This window comes from Zingiber officinale, chromosome 6A (genome assembly GCF_018446385.1).
Source record: "Zingiber officinale cultivar Zhangliang chromosome 6A, Zo_v1.1, whole genome shotgun sequence".
Classification (NCBI taxonomy): Eukaryota; Viridiplantae; Streptophyta; class Magnoliopsida; order Zingiberales; family Zingiberaceae; genus Zingiber; species Zingiber officinale.
In genome coordinates this window covers 777,638-789,166 of record NC_055997.1, presented here as the reverse complement: position 1 = coordinate 789,166, position 11,529 = coordinate 777,638, and positions in this window count along the sequence as shown.

Genomic DNA, 11,529 nt, shown 5'->3' with positions numbered 1-11,529 from the left:
ATCGGACTCGGAGGAGGATGAAGATGAAATAATTTCTTTCTCCTTCTTCTTTTCTTTCTTTCTTCTTCCCTCCTTGCTCTTTTCTTCTGCAACCAAAGCAATACCTTTCTCTTTTTGCCCTTTGTTAGCAAGTTCATGTAATTCCATTTCACAAAAAAATTCATCTAACTTAACAATGGAAAGATCCTTGGATACCTTGTAGGCATCCACCATAGATGACCACAAGGCATTCCTAGGAAAAGCTTTTAGAGCATACCTTACGAGGTCACGGTTTTCTACTCGTTCATCCACCGAATGGAGACCATTGATGATCTCCTTGAACCTTCCATGTATCTCACTTACAGTTTCATTTTCCTTCATGACAAGGTTCTGTAGTTGGTTTAGGAACAAATCCCTCTTGGCGATCCGAGAGTCTCGAGTCCCTTCTTGGAGCTCGATGAGCTTGTTCCATAGATCCTTCGCACTTGTGAAAGGACCAACCTTGACAAGTTGATCCTTGGCTATCCCACATTGCAAAGTGACAACCGCCTTGGCATCGACTTGTCCCTTGCGAGTTTGCTCGGTTGACCATCTCGATGAGTCAAGTTCCTTACCTTCTTCGTCCTTTGGAGGTGAGAATCCCTCCTTGACGGAGAACCACATGGAGATATCGGTCTTGAGGTAATACTCCATGCGGCTTTTCCAGTATTGAAAATCTGCTCCATCGAAATAGGGTGGACGGTTGGTGTTGAGTCCCTCCTTCATGGCCATTGTTTAGCTCTTTGGGTTGTTAAGCCGAAATGAAGAGCACCAGGCTCTGATACCAATTGTTGGATCGAAAAGAATTTAGATATCTCCACAATGACATGATATTATCCACTTTGGGTCTAAGCCCTCATGGTTTTGCTCTTGGGCTCTACCCAAAAGGCCTCATGCCAATGGAGATATCTTTCTCTTATAAACCCATGATCTTTTCCATGTGTTTTCAATATGGGACTATGTTTGCAACCTTGCAACCCCAACACTTAAATGTTGGCACATTTTACGCTTCAAGGAGTAAGTAATTAATCCTTCTCATTTTCAAGGAGTACAACTACTTTGAAAATGTCCTCCAAATGTCAAAATTTTCAAGGTTGGGTTAATTATCATTCCAATTAGAATTGACACTCTCTAGACCCATTTAGAGTGAAGAGAACACATTCCTAGGAACCCAAAATCGATTAGTGCTCTTTGGGTGTTCTAAGTACTGACTAGGGATAACTTCCCTTTTGACCTTAATTCTTAGTGACTTTTTTAGGCTTCTTTGCAAGGTTAATTCCAGAGATGATCTCTCTTATAACCTTGGTTTGAACCCAAGACCTACGGTTAGTTCCATAGTTATATAGAATCCTATGATAAGAAGTCACATCTTTCTTGGCTTTGGGTTTGTATCCCAAACCTCTATGGCTATTGGATGACTCTTGTCTATCTATTCCTAGGTTATACTCATTTGACCCCTTAAGAATATTTTTCATTTTTTTTAGAGTCTTCTCTAATCCATCAAGGTTTGACCTCATGACTTGATTTTCACTTCTTAAATTCTCAAATTTTGATTTTTCATTAAAGCCTTAAGTTTTCTTTTTCTTAGGCATGTATCTAAAATCTTTAGAATTATTGTCTAATTTGTTATCTACCTTTCTAACCTTAGGTGAGGTAGTCTTAGCATGATATGCTACATATTTTTCCTTAATTCTATCATACTTTCTATTTTCATGAAAAATATTATTGAAATAATATAAATTATTTCTAGCATGCTTTTTACCATTACTTAAAGGAATTGCATTAATAAAAGATACCTTGCGTTTGCTCTTAAGAGCTCCCCCTTAACCTGTGCTTCCTCCTTTAAGCTTGGTCAATTTCTTCCCTTTTAGATATTGACTCCGATAATGTCTATTTTGATGATAAGAGAGTACACAATATGCTCCTTGCCCTTACGTACCATGGGGCCAACCTCTTTGGGCTTCTCCTTACCCTTTGGTGCCACTTGACTCTTCTTCTTGATTAATTTGGGGCACTTACTCTTGTAGTGCCCTTTTTCCGTACACTTAAAACAAATGATATGATCTTTATTATTTACAATTGAAATTTATATACCTTTACTTGTTGTGGTGACACTTTCTCCATTTGATCTGTATAAAGAGGCTTTTTCTTGATCCGACATTGATGATCCACGCTCCCCCTCAATCCTAGAGGTGGAGGCCTCTTTATCTTCATCCTCTTGCACATGAAACAAGGAGTATACTCCTTTGCCTTTGTCTTCATGCTCTCTTGTTGAGTACCTCTCAACTTTGGATTTCTCTTCTTCTTGATCCAATGAGTTTCCCTCTTTGGACTCTTCTTAATTTTGTATAGTGGAGGGATCTTCATGGATTCTTGCCAATTTGCTTCAAAGCTCCTTGGCATCCTCAAATTCTCTTATCTTGCTCAAAATGTTGCTAGACAATAAATTGACCAATAGCTTGGTCACTTTATCATTAGTCTCATATATTTGGATTTGCTCTTAAATCCATTTTCTCCTTTTGATGATCTTGCCCTTGTCATTTGTTGGTGCTTGAAAGTCTTCCATTAGAGCAAACCATTGCTCTATCTCCATTATGAAGAAGTTCTCGATCCTTGATTTCCAAGAATCGAAGCTCGTTGATGTGAATGGTGGAGGCACCCTTGTGTCAAATTTGAGTTTATCTTGGAAATCCATATTGAAGTTGATCTCCCTTTTGATGAAGTCTTTGACTTTGTTAACTTTAGGGCTTCAACTTCATCTTCTTCCTCTAGCTCGTTGCCCTTCCAGCGATGAGTCCAGTGAAGAGTGGCCTCGCTCTGATACTATTTGTTGGGACACTTCAGAGCAAGAGAGGGGTGAATAGCTTCTCGCTCTTTGTCGATGATGATGTGCAGTGGATAAACTCGACGCAAAGCTCCCTATTGCTAACAAGATGGATTTACTTGGTATCCACTTTAAGAAGAGGTGACTAATCTAAGGACTCGACCCTCATGCGAAGGTAGAGAAGCCTTGTGCAAGCTCACAATATAAAAATACAAGAAGAAGAACAAAAAAAGCTAATACAATAATAAATCTTACAAGATTTACAACATGAAACCATAGCTTGATTCTTCTTGTTTGGGAATGTCTTTTAACCTTGGAAGTGCAACAACACTTGTCTCCAAGAAGCCTCAAGAACCAACGGTGATGTCTGCGTGAGCTTGGTGAAGAAGATCGGAGAGAAGTTTTGTCAAGAGGGATGATGAAACAATACACGCGAACATATTTTATTGGACTAATAACGGCTAGTTTTTCAAGCTTAATCGATTACCCTAATCGATTAAGTCATCCTAATCGATTAGACCAATCGATTAGGAAGCCTTCTGTTCGTGTAAAAATAGCCTGTAAGCAATTAAGCTTCCCTGCTTAATCGCTTACCAAACTCTTTGTACATTCGCGAAATCCAGACTTAATCGATTGCTGTAATCGATTAAACATTCGTAATCGATTGACCTAATCGATTATGAACCTCTCTGTATGTTTCACGAAAACTGCTTAATCGATTAAGCTTCGGTAATCGACTAACCTAGTCGATTACCAAACCCTAACTTCTAAATCGAAGTTTAGGGTTCCTTTATCCAACATCTGATCAACTGTGATCGGTTGAGACTTCTCATTGCCTAGCATCTGGTCAATCTTGACCTGCTGGGACTTGTTCACCAAGTGTCCGGTCAATCCTTTGATCCACTTGGACTTTTCTCCTTATGCCAGGTATATGGTCAATCCTTTGATCTACTTGGACTTTCATTTGTCTGTCTTCATTCATCAGAACTTTAATTTGTCTAGCTTTACTCATTAGGGCTTTTCACCTAGCTTCACTTAGCAGGATTTTCCCACTATCCAGCTTCACTTATCAGGACTTTTCCACTGTCCGGCTTCACTCACCGTAACTTTTCACCTGCATAGCTTCATTCAATAAGGCTTTTCACTTGACTTTACTTACTAGGATTTTTCCACTGCCTGACTTCAGTTACCAGGACTTTCCCACTGCCCGGTTTCACTCATCGGGACTTTTCACACCAAGTGTCCAGTCAATCATGACCCACTTGGATTTTCTTCTTCTGCTAACCTTCCCATTAGACTTACCCTTTCCTAACCTCTAGTTAGGACTTCTCAGTCAAGTATTTGGTCAACCTTGACTTACTTGACTCTTCTTCACACCAAACTGGTTAAACATTGACCAGAGGGAAAATGCTCTAACTCCCAAATGGATGATTGCACCTGCAACCTCCATACATTGTCAAACATCAGAATTCAAACATAATGACTTAAGTTTGAGCCAATTCAAGTTTAGTCAAACTGGTCAACCTTAATCTAGGGAAATTGCACCAACAGTGTTGACCCGAGATGATTGGGTATAAGTCAAAGTGCCCGAAGATGTTTGGATAGTCCATAAAAGATTCACCACTCCTTGCTAATAGACACATACCCTATAACCACTGGTTAGGATTGTTACTCAAAGTCTTTGGCCAACGCATCACATGTTAAGAGTATGAGACTCTTGTATACATGTACGAGTAATTTGAATCTGCAGAATGAGAAAGTATTAATTGACCTAGGTGTGACATAGTCAGCCTAGTGGAGGCAGACACATAGATCATGTCCTATACTAAGTGGGTATAAGACGAGTGAAAGGAATGAGACATGACTCACTGTAGCTGTTGAAGGATTTAAAATTAGTTCTGAGATAAACTATGATTTTCTGGTTAATTGAGGATTATGATGTACTACTAGGTGTCACTCATGATCATTTTATAATTAAGTAGTTAGTTATGAATGGCCAAGATATATCATGAACTTATTGGGTCACACGCACTACGAGTCTCTAAAAGACGTAAAATAAGTTAGAAAATATGATTCTCAGATCAAGAGATAAATATTTGATTGGATCATATATAAGATAAATATGAAAATATTTTTTGAAACGGAAGTGGTGATGAGTCATATCTCTTATGAAAGAGTTAGATCCTATTTGGTTAGCCATAAAATAACTTGATTTAGTTGTGAACCAAACTTAGGAGTTAATGGGTTAATTTTTTGTTAAGGTATGATGAGTTGGATTTGAACTTTCTAATCCAACTCAATAAAGAAGACTATATATTTATATGGTTAAGAGAGAATTAAAATACAATTTCATTATTGGCTTGATTAGGTTTTGGAAACCTAAACTCAATTCCTCTCTCTCACTCTCCCTCTCTCTTACCGTCGACCACTACAAGAGGTTCTCTTCTTGTTGCCATGAACCACCCAAAGGAAGAAGATCTTCCTTTTGCTTCTTCTTCCTCTTCTTGATCCTTCTCCTTCGCTAGTGGCTAGTACCTTCTGAAGGCGAAGCTTATTCTCTTGGAGTTGTCTTGAAGAGCTTAGCGTGGATACGAATAGAGGTGAGGTTCAATAACACTGCAAAAGGTTGATACCCTTCTAGTTACAAGTCATTTGTAAGGTATACCTAGAATAATTGTTATTCGATTTTATTTTATTTTATGATCTTGTCTGCACTATTATATCTTCCATGTGTGTGGTATGCGATATAATAAATTAGTTTATTTATCTTTAAGTCTTCCTCTGTGTATGTTTATAAAATATATTTTTGGCATACACCGCATTGGTCATATCCTAACAGATGATACAATATATGCTCGACCCATCCTTTGAGAAAAGGGGGACTTGGGAGAGGTTGCTACACAAACCTCCAAGGATATCCACTCTATTCATAGCTCATTATCTCTCCAAGGAAGAGATGTACGTTTCATGATCTCTCCAAGGAAGATGAAGAGATATATGTCTCATCATCTCTCCAAGGTTTTCTTTCTTCTATCTTGACCCATTGGATATTAGAAATTTTCTAAAATCCAATAATATGAGTCCATCATAATCATATTAATGATAACATTTAATCATATTAAACTTTAGTTGTCAATTCACTATTTGATCACATTAAACTTTATTTACCAAATTCAATTAATTAATTGAATTTCACTTTCTTAACAAGAAATAGGAAAATCAATACTTATGTGACCCTCAATGGCTCAGGGATATAACTAATCGTGAGTTCACAACTCTTTATGATTTAGGACGATGCTCATCCTTTATTTGGCATATCCTTCATAGTCTCATCCTATAATCAACTACTTGATTATAGGATATCAAAACTAATTTTGATTAATACCTAACGAATCATGATAAGAGCATCTAGTAGCATCACCCTATGACTTCTTAGGTATCACTGAATAGTATCTGCAAGAATCAGTCAATTATAATTAATGTGCAGTCATGTACCTTTATCTCATATATCCCGATTGTATCTATAACCATTGATACATCGAGAGTTGTATATTAATTCGACAACTATGTAATGTATTTTATAGTGACAATGCATGTGCAACTAGGAAACTCTTTTCCTAAAGCACATCTTACAGGTTTGATCAGAGACTTCATATACTATAGAACAATATATTACATAGAATATCCACACTTGTGGATGTGTGGCGAATTCTCGATTACAATACAGTAACTCATATATGTTTCATTACTACACTCAATCTCATCATCTTATGACCCTAATTGAGTCAGTAAATGAGTTAAAGTACAGCTTCAGCATATAGAGCCTCAATGTTGTCCTGAATCATAAGGACTACTGGTGTATAACAACATATAACAACAACCAAGGACTTATCCACTCAATAATTGATAACCCACTTGGAAAGCCTATGTGAGAGTTGTTCGACGAACTCATCGTATAAGCATCCATCTGTATGCTTGAATATCTCTATATCCTTACTAATAAAACATGGTACACTACATCATAGATGTTAATATCTAAGTAGAGTGACCTTTTGTTCTTGTTTATTAGGCAACCTAATTGACTAGGAACATATTTAGAATATCTAGTGGATATTGATGTATTTTATGATGGTCATCATATGTACAATTATATCTCACTAATATATTCAAGAACTTTCTTTATGCATCTAACATGGGTATAAAGATTAAGTAAATGTCATATTGAATTGAATTATATTAAAATAAAGATTATTTATTTACAAGAGTCTATAAAGCCCTAGCCAATAGTTGGCTTATAGGGCACTTATTCTAACAAATCATTGGTATGAGACTAAGAGAAATAGTCGATGGCCATGATAAAGTATCTTCAAGTAAAGCTGCGAGGATGAGCTACAATTTATATTCAAAGCCTATAACTAAATATGTTCGAACCTGATGTACAATTTTGACTATCCAAGATAGAATAGCTCATTTCCTCAACTCTCGAGCGTCTGCAGAGTCGGAAAGAGAATAATAAACTTGATCTCGCAACTTTTGAGTACCAGTAGAGTTGGAGAGAGTAGAAAAAAGTTGATCCCACGACTCTCAAATGCCTGTGGAGTCGGGGAGAAAGTGACAAGCTTGAACTTGCAATATCCTAAGTATTAGTCCAAGATCTAAGACTTAAAAGAGATACAAGTGTCTAAAAATCTCACAAAATGATCAAAGGAAATAACAACATAAGTTTAGAACTAACAAGCAAGTTATTAATAGAGTTGAGAAAAGAGTCGATCTTATCATGAAGATATCTAGGCTCTCAACCTATAAGAGTAGAACAATGAATCGACCCCATAAAGGGAGGGTGACAAGTCTATCTTGAACCATGGAGTAGCTTATAAATGTTATGAGGATTTGAGAAGTATAAACTACAAGGTTATTTGCAAGCAAACTATGGCAATACATTTTGACCAATAAATACTTTGTTAATAAATATTCACCTTTCTTAATTGAAGCATGTATAAGGATGAGTTTATGTTTAGAAATATTCTTGTATTCTTGAATCTATGATTCATCAATCATCTTCTAATAATTCATAAAGTAATCCTTCCCCCTTTTCAATAACTTATGATAGTAGAAGTTGGGAGCACATTTGGATATGTCATCCAGTAAAATACTCACAGTGAAGTGGAATATCCAAAGTTAGTAATATATTTTGATTCAACTCCATTTTGTATATGACTTGCAATTTCTTGCAAGATCAGTACTAATCATTCTACTTGAGAAGTAGACATAATTCCATAAGAGTGGTAGCAATATATTAAAACATACCGAGTATATCAAAAATATAATTTGCATTGTCCTTTTCAAGAAGAACTTGAATTTGTTTTAAAAAAATTAGATGTGCTAGTGTGAAAGATCAAGTCCGAGGTGTTAATTGGGATATAAAAAAGCATAGAGTACCTTTAATAGCAAACATATCAACAAGAGATGAAGACAGGAGTAATCCCTCTTCTCTCTTCATCTTATCTCTATCTCTGTTCAAACCAAGCAATTGGCTATTTCCAAATAAGTCCTGAAAAATACCTCATGGAGTGAAACTCAAAAGCAATGCTATGCAATTTGTGCAAACGTTGTCTTTTTGGGAAAAGTTCTAAATACAAGTTTCAGCCATAATTCTTCTTTAACTACGTAGGTCTTGGGTAGACTGTTATAGAAGGAAACTCGACCCTTGTGCAAGATCTGCATAGAGATCAAAACGCTTCCTTGTCAAGCTTTATGCATATCCAATAGATGATTGCGCAACGAGATAAGAAAGGATCGAAATATCTGAAACAGTAAGTCAATGAAACACCAAGAATGAGAAGGAAAAAACCCAGGTTTGAAAAATCAAATAGCGAGATGGGTGGCGGAGCCATGACTGCCCCTGAAAATGTCCTTGAAGGAGGCGAACGACTTCTTAGAGGAACTCAACAAGGTTGGTAGTAAAACCAAGCCATCGATCCATTGAAGGAGAGGCGAACAACGTCCTGGAGCAACTCCGTAATAAATCGTGCCCTACAGCTTGTCACTAATCCATTGAAGGAGGGGGCGCAAGTCACTTTTTCGTAAAACAAAGAACACGTAGTGGAAAATAAAGAGAGAAAAGTAAGTGCTAATATAAGTTGATTTTATTTGGTTTGAAGTATTCGATGGTTCTTACTCCAAGGCTTGCACTTGATGAGTGTTTTCATTGGATAATTCACCATGAGCTCAAATAGATACAAAGATTTTAAGTGCAAAGCAATAAGTAAAAAATATCAACAAGTAGAGTAGTAGCTTGAGTGTTGGTTGTCGGAGCAATATTTTGGTGTCGTGGAAAGCTTCTCGGAGCAGCGTACGAGTATGAAAGTCAAAGCAATTGTCATTTTAAAGCTATTGGCCGAAGTCTTTTATAGACTTTTCCAGGCACCTGGATCACCCTCGGGTGCCTGGACTGAGGCATATCTGATCCTGCTTCGTCGCTAGATTATCCATATTCGGGTGCCTCGACCACCTCCAGATGCCTGGATCACTAACATCGTGGCTCCTCGGTGAAGATCTATCTAGTAGCCTCTTACTACTCTCGAGTGCCTAAACCATCCCCGGGTTCCTAGATGCTGATGTGCGTCGATCAATCAGAGTACGCCAACTCATCTAAATAAGTAACTGGATTCGGGCCAATCCAAGTGCCTGGATCCATTCGAGACACCCCAACCTACGGGCGCTTGGACTTTTCGAGTGCTTGGAACCCTCTTTCCAGTTTTCACTTTCCTACACCACAAAGTTAGCACAATAATTATAACATGAAAAAATAAATATTTTGACAATCTCGGGACTGTCCGGTCTTAACTTTGGATTTCATTGAAATCCTATGTCGGACCGACGCCTACTACTCTCTGAACAGGAGCGCGTCCTCACTGGATCTCTCCTCGATTACTTACCTCACTTACCATTACAAACTTATTTAATCTCAATCTCTTGACTCGTCAGGTCTTTCTTCCATATGTCCAATTTAGATTTCAACCAGTTGTCAGATTCCACAGACCCAACTAGATTTTCTGCTTGATATCAACGTATCTGGTCTTCCCGTGCCAATTAACAACCTAACAAGACTTCAACCTGGTGTCAATCCCATCAAGTCCTGCATACTTAGTAAACGGGTTAGAAAATACAACATATAACTTTAATTCATTTCTTATTTATCAAAACCTGAGTTTAACCATTAGTGCTAATTATACCAATAATATGTACTTAACCCTCCTCTATTATGGGTCGACCCTCGGGTTGTAGTCGTTGTACTTTATCTATCAAGTGTTGTGCTTCTGTCTCTGGAAAAAAACGTCTTAAGAAAGCTAAAGCAGCGACGTTGAAGTATCATGGACTGCTTTTACATGCCACAAGAAATGCTTCCGTAAATTCTTCACATTGGTTTGCAAAGTGACATATTGTTTCTTGTAATCCATTCGTGAAACACGGACCGTGGAATAGATCTGGATTGCAGATTGCGGAAAGTGCCACCACAACACCATTCACAATAGGGAGGAAGCTTTGTTTTCCTGACCATCATGGCAAAATACTCGTAAAGAAAATAAGTAAGCTGGGGGCGTGGTTTCGTGGTTGAGAGGTCTAAGGTTCGATCCTTAGAATATTAAGGGTGTTAGTATCTGAGATTAGCGTCTCGACCATGTGCTTTCAACTATGTACCTATATTTACCTTCCTCTATATCTATGAAATCGACTCTAAGGAGACCACTGATGTGATGATTCTATTTTTTTTTTTTTTTTAAGAAAATAAGCATATGAAAGCACATACTGATAAAACAAAATATAAAAGTGGGATTGATTACTTTTAGGCTTAGTATATCTTCACATAAAATATAGATTAATGTATTTTAGGAATAGTTGTGATGAAGAAATACCAAATTGGATGAAGAAATACCAAATCGGATTAGTGAATGCTTTGCGTAGAAACTTTGGGAGTGCTTGTTCAAGTCTCCAGGGCGTAGCACAGATGGTAGACGTATAATATCTTTAGCGTAATAACTAGGAGTTTACTTCACCATGCACCTATGATCTTTGTACTTGCATGTACCTCCTTCCATATTCATAGGGTCGGCACTATGGAAGCCGCTAAGGTAACATATCTATCTTTTTTTGGGAGTGCTTGCTCAATATCTTTCGCTCACGTTTTTCATAGATGATACCAATTTAATCCGATTTGAATATCTCATCATGATGACATGACAATAGAAATTCACTCCAGCACTGGTTCAGAAATCTCACCACGATGACTCGATGGTAGAAATCTATCTCGGCATCAAGAATGATGATGTCAAGGTCTCCTTAGATTTCTTTCCGTAACATGACAATTTTCTGTAGAGAATAACAAACATCAAAGGAGATCATTCCGATGTCTAAATTAGCATGGAGGTTTTGATAGTAGAAGAAAGAAGGTAATAAGTAGTAAAAGTAGATGATAACCCCCAATCTTCAATAAAGTCATCCGGTTAAGATGTGACATCCTTGCACAATGAGTTATAGGGTCGAAGGTCCACGGACGCGCACTGGATGAATAATCTGGGCCGGCTGTGTTAAATTCCGGAGACACTATGCTTTAACCGGGCCAGCATTCACCGCTGATTTACTTCCTCCTAGGATTCCTGTGGGGCCAAGCCTAAGGGACCGCTGGG